Consider the following 18,810-nt stretch of genomic DNA (forward strand, 5'->3'; position numbering starts at 1 on the left):
GACTGCTCCTCTATCTGGGTTCCTGGCTTTTATCCCTTCTCCTGCTCTTCCGGCCTGCTACTCTGGGCGGGCCTGAGTTTCCTCTCCTCACCTAATCCCTTCGGCTGATTGCTCTTCTCTCTGGCTTCCTGGCTTTTAATCCCCTTTCTCCTGCTCTTCCCACCTGCTACTTTGGGTGTGCCTGAGTTGTCTCTCCTCACCTGTAACCCTGGGGCTGACTGCTCTTCTATCCGGGTTCCTGGCTTTTATCCCCTTCCTCCTGCTCTTCCCTTCATCCCAGTAGGATCGAAATATATCTTTATTGGAAGGGCCTAAGATTCCTCAAAGATTTTCCTTCCTCCTCCTTAGCATCAGTTAGCATTTCTAACTCTTTTATCCCAGATGTCCATTATAACCAAGTACCAAACCAAACAAACTCACTACCATTGAGTTGATTCCAACTCACAGTGACCCCTTTGGGTTTCTGAGGCAGTAAATATTTAGGGAAGTAGATTGCCCAGTCTTCCTTCTGCAGAGTGGCTGGTGGTTTGAACCACCAACCTTCTGGTTAACAGTCAAATGCCTTAGGCACTATGCCACCCAGTGGAGGTGTGTAATTTTTTTTGAGAAAGTGAGTCCCTGGATTACAAATGAATTCCAGTCCTAGCCTTTAAGTCAAATTTGTATGTAGGTAGTAATAGTTTGGTACAGTTATTGTTGTTGTTACGTGCCATGGAGTCTGACACGACTCATAGTGACCCCTCCTTGGGTTTTCGAGGCAGTATCCCTATGAAAGTAGATTGCCCAATCTTCCTTCTGAGGAGTGGCTGGTACACTTATTATCTAACATCAATTAGTCAAATGTTTGTTTTAGTATATAGTATACAGTACACCTTTTTATACATAAAAAATATTAAACACTTCCAGATACAAGAAAATATTTAGCATAATAATAATGTTTTAATGCATATCACAGAGTAGAGCCCATTTGTCATTGCAAACCATTGTATGTACCTGGAATTGTGTGCGTGTGTGTGTGATTTGGATGAAAGTTTATAGAGCAAATTCACTTTCCATACAATAGTTCCCATACACTTCATCTCATGACATTGACCACAATTTACCACAATGCAACAGCTCCCCTTTCACTTCCTCCCCATAGTTACCTCTTCCCTGTGTCCATCCCTCCATACACTCCTGCCCCCTGAGCTGTCTCCCTGTGCATAAACAGCCCTTCTTTCTCCCGATTGTTCTCTCCAAGGAGTGAATCTACCTCAGGTAAATGTTCAACTCATATGCCTGTCTTTTGTTTGGCTAGAAGCCACAGGTGTGCTTCAATTCCAGACCTGAAAGGCAGCTAGGGGCCATAGTCTCAGTGGTTCCACCAGGCTCTATCGGACCAGCAAATCTGGTCCCTCCTCCTTTTTTTTTCCCAAATGATTTTGAGTTTTGTTCCACACTGTTCTCCCTCTCTATCCAGGATCTCCTACATAGAGCCCCCCCCCGCCACCAAGTAGTTGACAGTGTGTACCTGGAATTTTTAATATGATAGGCTTCACAGTGTTGATTGGTAAGTACAGGTTGTACCTAAGGGAGACCTTCATAACCTGGGGACTATGTATGTATATATACATAAATCAAAACCAAAAAACCGAAATGCTGTGGAGTCCATTCCAACTCATAGCGACCCTTCCTTGGGTTTCTGAGGCAGTATCTCTACGGAAGTAGATTGCTCAGTCTTCTGAGGTGTAGCTGGTAGGTTTGAACTGCCAGCCTTCTGGTTAGCAGTCAAATGCCTTAGTCACTATACCACCAGAACGCCTATATACATACATATACATCTATATATATATATAATAGATACATGATAGTTGCAAACAAGGATTGAAAAATGTCATCCCTTAAATATGCTTTCTGCCTCCTTTGAACTAGGAAACATGGCTGACATTAAATTCTAGCCCCACCACTAATAATACAGAGGGTTGGGCAAGTTGCTTAACCTTTTATCAGTCTCCTCATCTGTAAAATGGGAATGATGGTGATAATTGCACCTTCCTTACAAGGTTGACAAAAAGCAGAGGTTCTCAAAATGTGCTCCTTGGGCCAGCAGCATCAGCACCTTCTGGAAACTGGCTTGAAATGCAAATTCTTGAGACCACCCCAGACCCACTAAATCAAAAACCCTGGTATATCTGTTTCAAGATTTCCAGGAGATTCTGATGCAGGCAAGAATTTGTGAACCAATGTTGATAGGATTAAGTGAGTTTACATAAAGCCTTAGAATGTCATTGTGTTGTTATGTGCCATCGAGTCAGACCAGACTCATAGCAACCCCTCCTTGGGTTTGAGAGGCAGTATCACTACGGAAGTAGATTGCTTAACCTTCCTTCCGAGGAGTGGCTTATGGGTTTGAACTACCAACCTTCTGGTTAGCAGTCAAGTGCCTTAGGCACTACGAATAGTGCCTGGTAGATGGTAAACAGTATATTAATGAATATTTTTTTTAATGCGTACAATATGATGTTCCCAAGACATACAAATTTAAGTAAAACCAAAAGAAGCATGTCCTTGTTTTCATCCAACAAGTACCAAAACCAGATCAGTTGCCATGGAGTCGACTCTGACTCAAGACGACACGATCATGTGTCAGAGAAGAATTGTGCTCCATAGAGTTTTCAATGGCAATTTTTTTTAATTAGATTGCCAAGTCTTTCTTCTGAGACACCTCTGTGTCAACTTAAACCTCCAACCTTTCGGTTAGCACCCAATCACGTTAACCTTTTGCACCACCAAGGAACTCCCCTCCAATGAATATTTCCTGCTTAACCCCGTGTTTAAAGGTTTCAACATGGCCCGCCATGTCCTCCATGATCTGGTCCCTGCCTTACTTTCCTGTTCTTTTTACTGTCCATGTGCACCATGGCTCCAAACCTTCCAGTCCTCTGAATGAAAATTCTTTGTCATACCTCCAAACTTTTGCCCATTCTGTTCCCTTTGCCTGACAACGTCACCCACACTTTTTCTCCACTTCCTTCACTTGTAATCTGAATTACTAGTCAGTCTTCAAAACCTACCTCCTCTTTGGCGACTCCAGCCCTGCCCAGTCAGAGCCAGGAGTTCTCTGGGACCCCATACCTCCCTATATATACCATTATAATATTTATCATAAGATTTTTATAACTGTTTACAGTTTCATTTTCTCCATTTGGATCTTAAACTCTTGGAGCACAAGGATTTTATTTTACTCAAATTCCTGTCCCTGCAACTTACCACTGAGGTTGCAAACAAGCAGCCCAAAGTCTTTTGCCTGTAGACTTGTTATATGCAGTTTTTCTCACACAGGCTCTTTAACAATTTGAATTAATTGTGAGCATTTTAAAATTGGGATATTTAGGTTTTTTGGGTTTTATTTTTTTTTTGTCCTTAAACAGTTTATTGAGATATGACTTGCATATCATGAAATTTATCCATAATACATAGACAATTCAATGATTTTTAGTAAATTTATAAATACTCACTTTAGAATACTTCTATCACCCCAAAAACATCTCTTGTGTGCATTTGCAATCTATCCCACTCCAACCTCAAGACTCTGGCAACCAAGATCTGCTTTCTGCCTTTTCTAGAAATGTTGTATAAACTGAATCATGCCATGTGTAGTCTTTTGTATATGGCTTCTTCAACTTCACATAATGTTTATCCATGATACATGTACTATGTATTAGTTGTTTATTTCTTTTTATTGCTGACTGGTATTCCATTATATAGATATATTAGATTTTTTATATCCATTCACCAGTGGACACTTCATTTATTTATAGATTTTGGCTATTATACATAATGCTGCTATGAATATTCACAAAAACTCTTTTATTGTAAAATTATGTATAACACATTTGCCAATTCAACATTTTTCAGGTACACAATTTAGTAATAGACTATTAACAAAAACTCTTAGTAGGAATATGTTTTCATTTCTCTTGCATATATAAACCTAGGAGTGGAATTACTGGGTCATATGGTAACTCTGTTTAACATTTTAAGGCATTGATAAACTTTTCCAAAGTGGTTGTACATTTTATATTCCTACCAGCAGTATATGAGGGTTTTAGTTTCTCCACATCTTCACCAACACTTGGTATTGTTAGACTTTTGAGTTATCTCTTCCCTAATGAATGTGTAGTGGTTTTTAATTTGATTTCCCTAATAATGGTGATTATCTTTTCATGAGATTTGTAGGCATTCATTTAGCTTCCTCAGTGAAAAGTCTATATAAACCTTTTGCCCATTTTTCATTGGGTTACTTGTCTTACTGAGTTGTAAGAATTTTTCACATAGTTCAGATACAAGTCCTGAGTTAGATAGATCATTTGTAAATATTTGTCTGTATGGTGTGGCTGGTCCTTTCTTTCTTCTTCTTTTTTTTTTTTTAAATGATGTCTTTGAAAGTGTAGACATTTTTAATTTCAATGAATTCCAATTGATCAATTTTTTCTTTTATGAATTGTGCTTTTGATTGCATTTCTAAGAAATGATTGCCTAAGACAAGGTCACAAAGATTTTCTCCTATATTTTCATCAGGTTTTATAGTTTTAGATTTTGACATTTAAGTCTATGTCTATTTAGAATTAATCGTTAGGTATAATGTGAGGTAGAAGTCTAAGCTTTTCTTCTTTTAAAAAATTTCTTTGTTTTTACATATGGATATCCAATTGTCCCAGCATATTAAGAAGAGCACCCTTTCCCAGTTAAATTACCTTAGTACCTTCCTAGGAAATGATTGACCAAAATATAAGAGTTTTGTGGAATTTTTTATTCTGTTCCAATGAGCTGTATGTCTACCATTACACACAGTCTTAACAACTGTTATTTTACAATGTCTTGAAAATGGTTTGCTATTCAGATATGTTATATTTTCATGTAAATTTGAGGATCAGCTTGTACAATTCTATTAGGGGAAAAAGAAAAAAAAAAAAAAGCCTAGAAGAATTTTTGTTGGAATTGTGTTCATCTATAGATCAGTTTGAGAATTACCCTCTTAACATCTTTTAACTCATGAACATGGTATATTTCCCCATTATTTAGATCTTTTTCAATTTCTGTGAGCAATGGTTTGTCTTTTTCTAATCTTACACTTGTTTTGTTACATTTATTTCTAAGTATATCATTCTTTTTGATGCTATTGTAAGTTGAATTGTTTTCTTCATTTTATTTTTGGATTATCCACTAGCACTATATAGAAATTCAGTTGATTTTTGTGTCCTGTGGTATTGACAAAATCATTTATTAGTTCTAGTTGTGTTTTTAGATTCATGAGGATTTCTCAGAGACAGAATCGTATCCTTTACAAATAAAGACAGTTTTATTTCTTCTTTTCCAATCTGAATGTCATTAATTTCTTTTTCTTATCTTGCTGATTGGTTAAAAATTTCCAGTACAACACTAAATAGAAGCGGTAAGAGTAGATACCCTTCATCCACTTGAAGGGGATCTATGTAGGAGATCCTTGATAGAGAGGGAGAACAATGTGGAACAAAACTCAAAATCATTTGGAGAAGAAAAAAGGTGGGGGGAGGACCAGATTTGCTGGTCCGATAGAGCCTGGTGGAACCACTGAGACTATGGTCTCTAGCTGCCCTTCAGATCTGGAATTGAACCCACACCTGTGGTTTCCAGCCAAACAAAAGACAGACATATGAGTTGAACACTTACCTCAAGTAGATACACTCCTTGGAGAGAACAATCATGGAAGAAAGAAGGGCTGCTTATGCACAGGGAGACAGCTCAGTGGGCAGGAGTGCATGGAGGGATGGACACAGGGAAGAGGTAACTATGGGGAGGAAGTGGGAAGGGAGCTGTTGCATTGTGGTAAACTGTGGTCAATGTCATGAGACAAAGTATATGTGAACCACTGTATGGAAAGTGAATTTGCTCTGTAAACCTTCACCCAAATCACAAAAAAAAAAAAAAAAAAGAGTAGATACCCTTGCTTTGTTCCCAAACTTTAGGGAATGGTTTCAGTCATTCACTATTAAGTATGATGTTTATCATAGGTTTTCATGCAGCTTTTTACCTGATTGAGGAAGTTCTCCTATATTGCTAGTTTGTTGAGAGTTTCATCATGAGTGGGTCCTAGATTTTGTCAAATGCTCTTTCTCATGTATTGATATGGTCATGTGGGTTTTTTCCTTTATTCTATTAATATGGTATATCACATTGGTTAATTTTTGGATGCTACACCGACCTTGCATACTAGGATAAATCTGCCTTGGTTGTTGTCTTAGTTATCTAGTGCTGTTATAATAGAAACACCACAAGTGGATGGCTTTAACAAACAAATATTTTTTCTCACATTTTAGGAGACCAGATGTCTGAATTCAGGGTGTTGGCTTTAGGGAAAGACTCCAGAAGAAGGTCTCTTTAGCTTCTGCTTCCTGTTTCCTTGGAGATCTCCATGCATCTTGGCACCTATCTTATTCCATCTCTCTTGCTAGCTTACATTTTTTTTTTCTCTTCTATATCTAAAAAGAGATTGATTAATGAGACACACAACTCTAATCCTGCCTCATTGATGAGGTAAATGGGATTATAGCCACAGGCCCAGAGATTAGGATTTACAACACATATTTATGGGGGACATAATTCAATCCATTAACAGTCACGATGTATAATCCTTTTTATGTGTTTCTGGATTTGGTTTGTTTTTTAAGGATTTTATTGTCTATGTTCATGAGGAATACTGTGATGGCTTTGTATGACCTCATGGAATGAATAGGGAAATGTTCCTTCCTCCTTTATTTTCTGAAAAACTGTGAATGTTTGTTATTATTTCTTGTTTAAATATATGATGGAATTCACTAGTAAGGCCAGTTGGAACTGAACTTTCCTTTATGGGAAGATTTTAAATTTTAGATTAATCAATTTCTTTACTTGTTGTAGGTCCATTTAGATTTTCTACTTCTTCTTGAATTAGATTTGCTAAATTGCCTTTTTCTAAGAATGTCTCCATTTCATCTAAGTTGTTAATTTGTTTCCGTAAAGTTGTTGATAACATTTTCTTATAATCCTTTTAATTTCTGTTGGATTAGTAGTGATACTCCTTTTCTACATTCCTAATTTTGGTAATTTATGCTTTCTCTCTGTTTCTTGGTCAATCTAGCTAAAGGTTCATGAATTTTATTGATCTCAAAGACACAACTTTTTTTGGTGTGTGTGTGTGTGTGATTTAGGTGAAAGTTTACAGAGCAAATTCACTTTCCGTACAGCAGTTTACATACACTTTATCTCATGACATTGACTACAGTTTACCACAATGCAACAGCTCCCTTCCCACTTCCTCCCAATAGTTACCTCTTCCCTGTGTCCTTCCCTCCCATGCACTCCTGCCACCTGAGCTGTCTCCCTGTGCATACACAACCCTTCTATTCTCCCATGATTGTTCTTTCCAAGGAGTGTGTCTACCTAATGTAAATGTTCACCTCATACTCCTGTCTTTTGTTTTTCTGAAAGCCACAGGAGTGGGTTCAATTCCAGACCTGTAGGGCAGCTAGGGGCCATAGTCTCAGTGGTTCCAGCAGGCTCTATCAGACAGCAAACCTGCTGCCTTTTTTGTTTCCCCCTAAATGATTTTGAGTTTTGTTCCACATTATTCTCCCACTCTATCTAGGATCTCCTACAGAGATCCTCCTCAGAGTGGTTGACAGTGGTAGCTGGGCACCATCTAGTTCTTCTGGTCTCATAGTCATACAGGCTGAGGGTCACATGGTGTACCAATTGCTTGGACTAATTGTTTCCATGAATCTTTGGTTTTCTTCATTCTTGTTTGCCCTGGACAAGGAGAGATGCATGGTTGCATCTAGATGGCTGCTTGCAAGCTTTTAAGATCCCAGTCACTACTCACCAAAGTAGGAGGTGGAACAATGTTTTGTGTTCTATGTTATGCCAATTGAGTTTGATGTCCTCTGCAACTATGGTCCCGAGCCCACAGGTCCAACTATTCACACCCTCTGAGTAGCTAGCTATGAACAAGAAGTGACTACCACCTTGATCAAAGACACAACTTTTGGGTTCATTGACTTTTCTCTTTTTTTCCCCCCTATTTTTATTGATGTATGCTCTAAGGCATCTGACTGTTAACTAGAGGTTGGTGGTTCAAACCCACCACCCATTCCATGGAAGGAAGACTAGGCAATCTGCTTCCGTAAAAATTTGCCACCTGAAAACCCAATGGGAGTTGCTTTGCATCAGAATTGACTCAATGGTAGTGGGTTTGATCCCCCCCCCCCAAATCTTTATTGTTTCTTACTCTCTGATTGCTTTGAATTTAATTTGTTCTTGTTTTGAGATGATTCTTCTTTTCTGAGGTAAGTATTATTGTTAGGTACTATCAAGTCAATTCCAACTCATAGGAACCCCAGGTACAATAGAACAAAACACTGCCTGGTTCTGTGCCATCCTCACAATTGTTGTTGTGTTTGAGCCCATTGTTGCAGCCACTGTTAATCCATCTCACTGAGGATCTTCCTCTTTTTCACTGACCCTCTACCAAGTATGATGTTTTTCTCTAGGGACTGATCCTTCCTGAAGACATGTTCAAAGAGCATGAAATAAAGTCTCATCATCCTTCCTTCTAAGCAGAATTCTGGCTGTACTTCTTCCAAGACATTTGTTAATTCGTCTGGAAGTCCATGGTATATTCAATATTCTTTGCCAACACCATAATTCAAAGGCATCCATTTTTCTTCAGTCTTTCTTTCATTGTCCAGCTTTCACATGCATATGAGACAATTGAAAATATCATGGCTTGGGTCAGGTGCACCTTAGTCCTCAAAGTGACATCTTTGTTTATTAACCACTTTAAAGAAGTGTTTTGCAGAAAATTTGCCCAATGCAATACATCATTTGATTTCTTGACTGCTACTTCCATGGACATTGATTATGGATCGAAACCAAACCTACTGCCATCAAGTAGATTCTGATGCATAATGACCCTATAGTAAAATGAAATCCTTAACAACTTCAATCTTTTCTCCATTTATCATGATGTTGTTTAGTGGTACACTTGTGAGGATTTTTGTTTTCTTTCTGATGATGTGTAATCCATACTGAAGGTTGTAGTGTTCAATAAGTACTTCAAGTCCTCTTTGCTTTCAGCAAGCAAGCTTATGTCATCTGCATATAAATCAAAACCAAACCCACTGCCAACTCATAGTGAGCCTATAGGACAGAGTAGAAACCCCCACATAGGGTTTCCAAGGCTATAAATCTTTATAGAAGCAAACTGCCTCATTTTTCTCTGGTGGAGCAGCTGATGGGTTTAAACTGAAGAACTTTTTTGTTATCAGCCTAATGCTTTAACTACTACATCACTGAGCTCCTCCTTATCTACATATCACAAATTGTTAACAAGTCTTCTTCCAATCCTGATGCCACATTCTTATTCATGTAGTCCAGCTTCTTGGTTTATTTGTTTGACATACAGATTGAATAAGTGTGATGAAAGCATACAACTTTGACACTCACCTTTCCTGATCTTAAACCACACATTAAAATCTATAAATTTTGTTTCCCTCTAAGCACTACCTAGCCGCATCTCGTAAAGTTGATATGTTGTATTTTATTTTTCTTCATTTCAAAGTATTTTTTTTAATTTCCTATGGGAGTTCTTCTTTGACCCATAAATTAAAAAATACATTGTTTGATTTCCAAATATTTGGGAATTTCACGTGTTGGTTTTCTATTTAATCCTGTTGCTTCCAGAGAACATAATGATAGCTTCAATCCTTTGAAAAAACTGAGACTTGTTTTATGGTCTAACATATGGTCTATCCTGAAGAATGTTTCATCTATACTTGAAAAGAATATGTATTCTACTGTTATTAGGTGCCAAACAGAAAACCAAACTTTTTGCCATTGAGTCAATTCTAACTCATGACAACCACATGTGTTATATAAATATCAATTAGCTATAAATGATTATTGATGCTGCTCATGTTATGTGTAATCTTTATGCATTTCTTGATAATTGTTCTATTGATTATTGAGCATTGAGTACTGAAGTCTCCAACTAAAATTATTGAAATAGCTGTTTCTCCTTTCAGTTTTATCAGTTTTTAACTTCATGTACATTGAAATTCTTTGTTAGATGTGTATTCATTTATAACTGTTATATCTTCTTGACACAGTGACATTTTATCATCATGAAATATCCCTCTTTTCCTCTAGAAATATTTCTTGTGTTAAGGTCTATCTTGTCAGATTTTGAAGTAGGACTAAACGTGGGTCCCTGCCAGGTGCATAATCAGGCCAGAATGGTTTTCGCACTGAGTGATTAAGAGGAGAGAAAATTATTTATTGCAAAGCAGCAATGCAAGGAGATAGGGGCCAGTACCCAAATCTGACTCCCCGAATGGAGGTCGGGATACAGTTTTGTAAGCTTCAGGAAAGTGGGGTTATACATATTCATAAAAACTTCAGGAATTTGGGTGTGAATTAACTGAGGATTGGCTGAAGCTTTCTTTGCCTCAGTTTAAAAGGGCAGTTGATTTTTAATGTGATGCACTTGCACACTGGATGAGTCACATCTTCCTGATCGGAGCTTGGTCAGAGGGGAGAATGTCACTTCCCAGCAACTTTGTTCCCATTTGTCTCACTGTGCATGTCTGTGGGCCAAAGTTAATTTTCAAGTTGTCTCCTGAAACACATTAACATACTTATCACCTGTTTCTAGGGGGATAACATGGAGAGGATATGTGACTTGATGTTTCATTCCATTCAGTTCTTAAGGAACTGAGTTATCGTGTTTAGTTATCCACCTTTGACCAGGGATGCAGGCTGAACTTTGTTTCTACTCGGCTTCAATCCTCCCTTTAAGTGGTTACTGTTCCACATTTTTGGGGAACGGGGCATCAACTCATTCTAGCTACTTCCTGCTGACTGGGGACGAAGATGGTGGGACTAAAAAATCCTTGGTTAATAAGTCTCCTGTAGTTTAGACTGCTCTTGTGATTTTCTGGCCATAGTCCAGGGAGAAGAGGCTGGGGTTCCTGTAGAGTGGCCTGTAATTTTGGGGGCTTGAAGACAGATAAGCAGTTAGGTAGACATTGAATACAACAATAAGTAAAGAGTATTGATGGTAATATGAGGAGCATTATAACAAATAAGGATCTCAGCCACCCTAAATTGGGTAACCAAGAGGTGAGCCAAGAAAAGTCTACCCCAAAAGTGGGGGGTAACTTACATTGTATAATTTCCTAGTCCCGTTGCAATTTATGAATGGTGAGATGAATAGCCTGTTGATCTTGTTCTATCTGTCCTGATGCATTAACTAATGAACAACAGATGGCATTGATGCATATACATAGCCCTCTATGTGCTACCAACATAAGGTCCAGGGCTACCTGATTTTGAAGCACAACAGTCTGGATAGAGGTTATTTCAGTTTGGAGTGCAGAAGTAATATCAGAAGTAGAGTTAGCTACTGATTCTAGGGAAAGAGAAACATCCTGAACAAACTGGTATAAAAGATGGAGGTCATCATAATTTTCCCGGTGCCCACCATGGGAATTAAAATTCGTTGGGCCTTTTCCCAAGCACTCCAAGTTAGATCAGGTGGGCTACACCAGTGTCTGTAGCTAGGACGGGAAGAATGGAAGAATGCAAAACTTCTTCTAATGGCAGGAAGTGTATTCCTCCTGCCCAGATCCACCCTAGAGTGCAGGTGCCTTCATGATTAACTGGCCAAGTTTTAAAGGCAGTATGCTCACATAACCAATATAGCCCCAGATGGTGGAGGGAATAAGCAGTAGGAGGAAACTGAAAAATAGCCCTAGCAATGCTCTGATCAGTCAGAGTAATGCCTATCCTATTAGATATATTCTTAATTGGGGCATCATGTTCTATAATGGCACCATTTTCATTAACCCAGGTATAGTTCGGCATATAAAGGGACCAGGTCTGGTTGCATTCTGCCCATTTCCCTAAAGAAGCTGTTGGCCTAGGAGGAACCCAATTTATACATAAAGTGGCCAAAGTCTGAGACCTTAATACATCATATTTTACCACAGAGGAACTTTTGTTTGAATTTATTATATCGGCCCCTTCATCTCCAGCCCAGTGTTCTAAATGTAAGGAGACAGGGATGATAGGCAAGCCCTGTGCTCCATGTGAAGGAGAGTGGGAACACAACCAACAATTTTTAGGCCAAGGTGTGTGGTTTAATAGGGTTTGTTGGAGTTTTATGAGAGCATTAGACTCCCATCCTCCTTCAGAAGGGGGTAGGGATAAAACAATCACTGAGCTGATCAAAATCACATTCATGTTTTAACCTAGAACAAGTTTCCTTTTAAACAAAACCTTAAGACCCTTTATGGATTCACAAGTATGTTCTACTGCAGGTTGCTGGGGACACTTATTATTCAGTTGGTCAGGTTCTCTTGAGTCTCCCTGTCCCACAAGGCTACTCCCTATAGAATAAAATTTAGTTATATGTTGAGGAGGATCTTCAGTGCAGTCTGGTGCTATTCTCAATCAGGTGTGATGTATCCAAGGGTAGACTCCCTTCAGTTTAGCTGAAGAGTGTGTTGTCAGCAATACTTCATAAGGCCCAATCCACTTGCCTGGAGCTGGTTATGAGGAGTCCAGTCATTCTACTCCTTTAGCAGGACCCAATCGCCTGGACAGAAGCTATGAAGGGGAGTATTTGTAGGATGCAACAACCTGCTGGAAGCAAACTGGTTAATAATCTTTAATGTTACAAAGTTTGCACATGTGTTAAAATATCCAATTCCTTAACAATTTTAAGGTCTCCCTTTCCTGCATAACTGGGGTGTCACTCTAGAAAATGGTCTCTCATATAATATTTCATATGGGCTTAACTTAAGCCTACTTCTGAGGGCAACCCAGACACGCAACAGGGCACGAGGTAAAAGTTTTATTGAAGGTAAGTTTGTCTCTTGGCACATCTTAGCCAGTATCTTCTTAAGAGTGTGGTTCATATTCTATCTTCCCTGTAGATTGGGGTCTCCACGGGGAGTATAACTTCCACTTAATGCCTAATAGTTCTGTTACTTGTTGCACTATTTGGGATATAAATGCTCCCCCATTATCACTTTGAATTGAGACTGGCAAGCCAAATCGGTGATAATTTTCCTTAATAGGGTTTACTTACCTCTGCTGCTTTTCCATGTGGCAAGGAAAGGTTTCCAGCCATCCAGTGAAAGTGTCTATAAATACTAATAGGTACTTGATTTTTCCAGGGGCTATAAATCTACCTGCCAGTCTTCTCATGGGCCTAGTCCTCTTGCTTGAATTCTTTTTATTACTGGAGGTGGGCTACACTTTGGATTGTTCTTGGCACAGATCATATAGCCTTGTGTCACCTTTTGGGTGGCTTTGAACAGATCTGGTCCTGCAATAAGTTTACTCAGCCAAGCATATAGGACATCTTTTCCCATCACAAGTGCTGGTTGCAGTGACAGCTCTGCCTGGTGCTTTCTGTAATCCACAGCAGCAGGTAATTGTAGGAGGTTGTCTGTAGGGCCCATGCCTGGTCAGGATTAACATCCACCTGGAGCTTGTTAGCTGAGAAAGTAACCTGAGCATTTTAACTTGGTTACCAAGTCTCATTCCAACAGAGCAACAGGGCATTTAGGCATGTATAAAAACTATGAGTTAATACGTACTTCCCACCTGGCAATCAAGAGGCTGAAGAAAATTTTTACATGTAGCCTTTCCTGAAACTCCAGTAATGCTCATAGTCTTGTGGGACAAAGGAGCCTTCGGGACATTCAGGACTAAGTATGTTGCCCCTATGTCCAGCAAAAATTCAATGGGCTGTTTTCCCACAGTTATTGCTATCTGGGGCTCCTCATGGTAGATCGGAATTTGCCCAGTCTACAACAGAGCCCTGGGCCCCCATCATTCTTGATTGCTCTCAGCTGTGCTTACCATCTGCTGGGCCCTTTTTGGTTGGTTTTGGAGGGCTTGTTCTGAGCACTCCCTCTTCCAGTGCCCATCTTTCCTGCAGTAAGCACACTGCTGAGGCCCCAACTATGTCAGTCAGCCTCCTGGAGGAGAAGCTTGATTTGCTCCCTTTCTATTCGTTGGGGGTCCATGACTTACCCGGTAGGATTAACTTCATGGTGGGCTTCCCACGGCAGCAGCCAGCAGGGCAGCCTGTTTCTTCATGTCTCTTTGTTTCTATTTCTCCTGTTCCTGGTTATTACAGACCTTGAAAGCAACCTCTACAAGTTGAGATGTGTTCATGCCCCGTCCTCCTTCTAATTTTTTGAAGTTTGCACCATATGTCAGGGGCACTTTGGCTTATAAAGGTCAAGTTGATAATGCTAGTGTTCTGGGATCAGTGTCAGTATGTTAGTGATAGGCCTCATACACCCATTCAAGGAAAGCAGAGGGATTTTCCTTGGGGCCCTGCAGTGAATTGCTTGATGTGGCCCTTCTAGCCATTGTCCTCCATTCTGTGGTGTTTCGTAAATCCCATTATCCATGCCTGTTTGGGGTGGTGTGGTAGTTAAGGTCAGGTATCAACTTGGCTGGGCAGCTGGTAGTAGTCATTCCCTACAATGACTGGCAATCGACTCTGTGATGGGATTTAGGTTAATTCTGTTGGGACAACACAAGTGGAATGTATCTTGAGTCCTGCCTTGCTGGAGGGTATAAAAAAAATCACCACCCTTAGCTTCCCGGAGGGTTTTACCTACGAATCTCCTGGGAAGATTCGTTTGCTTCTTGCTCCGGCTTTGATCCTTGGCTTATCGTCATCTCACCCCTGGATTTGGGACAGCAGCCGCCATCTGATCTGCTGATCGAGGTTCATCTAACCCCAAGAGTTGGGAGGATCCGCCAGACCTACTCACGGACCTGGGACTCGCCAGCCTGCCAGCCTCCACCACCACTACGTGAGACGAACCCTTGGGTGTCTGTGAGTTCTGTGAGGCGTTACAGCGAAATTCAGAACCCTAAGACTGGGGAAATTACTGGGAGGAGGAGGAGGGGTTAATGTCTGAGATGATGGAGTGGCATGGTAGTTTGGACATTTGGGACATCTTTGACCTCCGCCTCATGGGGACCAGCCTCGTGCTGATCTTTCTAAGAGAAATTGTTCAAGCAGGCCCTATTGTACTTCCTGAACTTTGGTGAATATTAATCTGCTTTGGGGCCCCCTTATGAAGCCCTACAATAATGCATTCTTTCATATGGGCCAACTTACTCTGTTCCCTGGGTCATTTGGATCCCGTTCTGGATCTGTTCCTGGCACTGCCTGATGGCTGGGGCCCCTGACTAGGTTTTCAGGCTGGAGGTTGTAAAGTGTGTCAGCTTCTTCTTTAGCTTTTTCTAGTACCATCTGTCTCTCTTCAGGGTGAGCAAGGTAGTTAATAACATATTATCAGCCCAATTGGGATGATGAACTGAAAATATGGAGGTGATTAGAGGTGATTAAAGTCTCCATCCGCTTTGAATTCTCTTGGTCAGTGGGCATTGTATTTTTCCAATGTAATAAGTCAGCCCTGGTGAATGGGACATGAGGCCGAATGAAATCTCCAGGATTCCCTTGATTATCTAAGCCAGCTGGAACTTGCTGTAATGGGTACTGCCCTGACAGATCTGAATTAGACCCCTGGCCAAATTGTACACCGCTCTAAGTGTGTGCTGGGGAGACTATTACCTGAGGGGCACCTGTTTCCTGAGGGACATCCAGGGTGCTATCAGGTAAAGGGGAATATAACACCACCAGAGTTTTAGGAGGTTCTGAATTTAAAACTTCCCATGTTTAGATGGTGGAGTCATAGGCAAGTTGTCTCTTAACTCTGGGAAGTATGGAAGAGGGGTAGGTGGGGAAGGAGCAGAGTCAAGATAAGACTCTTCAGAGTCCTGAAAGACACCTTTAAAATCCACTTTCCTTTTAGGCCATACAACCATCAACCTGCAGTGTTTCTGTAAACCCTTATTTTAAAACAGAGCTATGAATAATTCTAGGTAAAGCATTCCCCGCCCCCATTTTTGTCCTTTTGCAAAACAAATGTAACTGCACAATAATATAGTTCAAAATCCCATTCACTGGCCATTTATCCCCAGACTTGAGCTGATATCAGGGCCAGACAGTGTTACAGAAAAATATCAATTTTTTCTTTCTTATAGGCTCAAAGCCAAAATGAGCCCAGTTTTTTAGGATACAGCCAAGGGGGCTCCATTCAGGTATAGAAGCTTGATTACCCATTTTCCAGTCACACCTCTCATTCACTCTCATTTGCAAATTTTGTGCTGGCACCATGCACCCACATTCTTACCCACACACAAACAAATCAAACTAGAACCAGACCAGATCAAAGTAATAGATTCCGAAGAAAGATGTGGGCTACAGAAGAATCTTGATTAAAACTTCATTTCTCACCTACACACAAACCAAAACAGAACCAGACCAGACCAGAATATAAAATCCTTAAGAGACACCCGGGCTGCAGAAGTATCTTAGCCAAGGCTTCAACCTCCTAGTCAGCTTCCCTTATGAGCTCTAAAGAATCAGCTTAGGGCACTTCTGGTAAGATGGAGGAATAGGCAGACAAGCTACACAGACCCTCTTCAACAAAGAAAAGAAAAACCAATTGACAGAGATACAGAAGATAATCCTGGAGCCCTGAGCTTTGAAAGGAACTATACAGAAGTGGATTAGGCACCAACTAGTGGAAAAACCTAAGTGAAAACAGTGAGTATGGAGATGAACAGAGCTGCGACTGTCAGCTCCTCTGATGGGACCAACAGCCTGAATATTTCCAAGTGATGTTGGGACCTGAGAATTGACCTAAAGATCAACCCTGGTCACCAAGGGCTGCAGGGATGACTGCTCTGATGGCCTATGACTAGGAAGGGAAAAAGCAAGGAGAGAGACAACCTGAGCTGTGGACTTTTAGCTATCTGGAGGGCACAACCATTTTGAATGTTTACAAGCAGTGGCCATTTTGAATATTTAAAGTGACTGAGGGTACAGTCATTTTGAATGTTTATAAGTGGTGGCCATTTTGGATATTTAAAGTGACTGAGGGCACAGCCATTTTGAATGTTTACAAGCAGTGGTCATTTTGGATTTTAAAGTGACAGCATTCATATTTGGATTCCAGGGATCTAAGCATAGGCTCTATTTGCCAAGGATGGCAGGGACATATGGGAAGCTAACAACACAAAAGGAGACAAGTGGTGAGTGTATAAGTGCTGCCAACTAGTGAATGTAGGAGCACAGCACAGTACTCTGCTTACATAGATAACATACAAACAAAACAAAAAAAACCCTGAAAATTGTGGGCAAGTCACTCCAGCATACAATCACCAATTAAATATAAACACAAAAATGTCATAATGCCTCAGAGACAACGGAGCATCACAGAACACACAAAGAAGCAAGATAAAGCAGGAGAAACAAGGGACTAAGATATAGACCCAAAACACATCTCTGAGGAAGACACAGCATTGGAACTCCCTGATAAGGAATTAAAAAGAATAATGTTTAGGTATCTTCAACAAATTGAGAGACAAATCAAAGAAAACACTGACAAAATTGAGGAAAACACAGAGAAAACTCTAGAACAATATCAAAAGACAATACAAGACCAAAATGACAAAATTAATGAAAAATTATAAATGATACAAAACCTACACATAGAAATCCAGAAGATAAATACTAAATTTTCAGAAATAGATAAGACATTGAATTGGCAAAAGAGAGAATTGAATCAATGGAAGACAGAATTAGTAGTGAATCAATGGAAGACAGAATTAGTAGTGAGATTGAAGGCAAATACCTCAATATCTCTTTAGAAAGTGATCAGTCAGAAAAAAGATAAAAACAAAATGAAGAAAGCCTAAGGTTCACATGGGATACCATCAAAAGGAATATGCACGCACTTCCATCGAGTCAGATCCAACTCATAGTGACCCTTCCTTGGGTTTCCAAGGCAGTATCATTACAGAGGTAGATTGCCCAATCTGCCTTCTGAGGAGTGGCTGGTAGGTTTGAATTGCCAGCTTTCTGGTTAGCAGTCAAATGCATTAGGCACTACACTACCAGAGCTCCCATCAAAAGGAATAACCTACATGTAATTGGAATTCCAGAACAGGAAGAGAAAAAGAAAACCACAAAAAAAATTGTTGAAGATTTGTTGCAAAAGAATTTTCCTAGTATGATGAAAAATGAGAATATATCCATTCAAGAAGTCCAATGAACCCCAAACAGGATAGACCCCAAAATAAAATCACCAAGACATATCATTATCAAACTCACCAAAACCAAAGACAAAGAAAGAATCCTGGAAGCAGCATGGGAAAAAAACAAAAAGTTACCTACAAGGGGCAACCAATAAGACTAAGCTCAGATTTCTTGGCAGAAATCATGCAGGCAAGAAGACAATGGATGGTATATATAAAACCCTGAAAGAGAAAAACTTCCAACCAAGAATTATTTACCCAGCAAAACTGTCCCTTGAATATGATGGTGAAATTATGCTGTTTCCAGATAAGCAGAAATTAAGGGAATTTGTTAAAACCAGACCAACCTTACAAGAGATGCTAAGGGGAGTCCTTTTGGACAGAGAAGCTACAACAGCCAACAACAAGTGACCATTAACTCACATGATGACATAACCCAGAAACCAACCCAGCTATGGAAGTATTCAAAGTAAATAAGCCTACAAGACTGTAAACAGGGAACCAGAGACATCAATTGACAAATGAGGACAACTACAAACCAAAAAGAGGGAAAAAATGTGTAGTTACAGAACTTCTAAATGGTAGGGAAGTCAAGACAACTACAAGATAGAATGG

The sequence above is a fragment of the Orycteropus afer genome, unplaced genomic scaffold (assembly GCF_000298275.1).
Source record: "Orycteropus afer afer isolate SDZICR_OR568_19922 unplaced genomic scaffold, OryAfe1.0 scaffold00250, whole genome shotgun sequence".
NCBI classification, from domain to species: Eukaryota; Metazoa; Chordata; class Mammalia; order Tubulidentata; family Orycteropodidae; genus Orycteropus; species Orycteropus afer.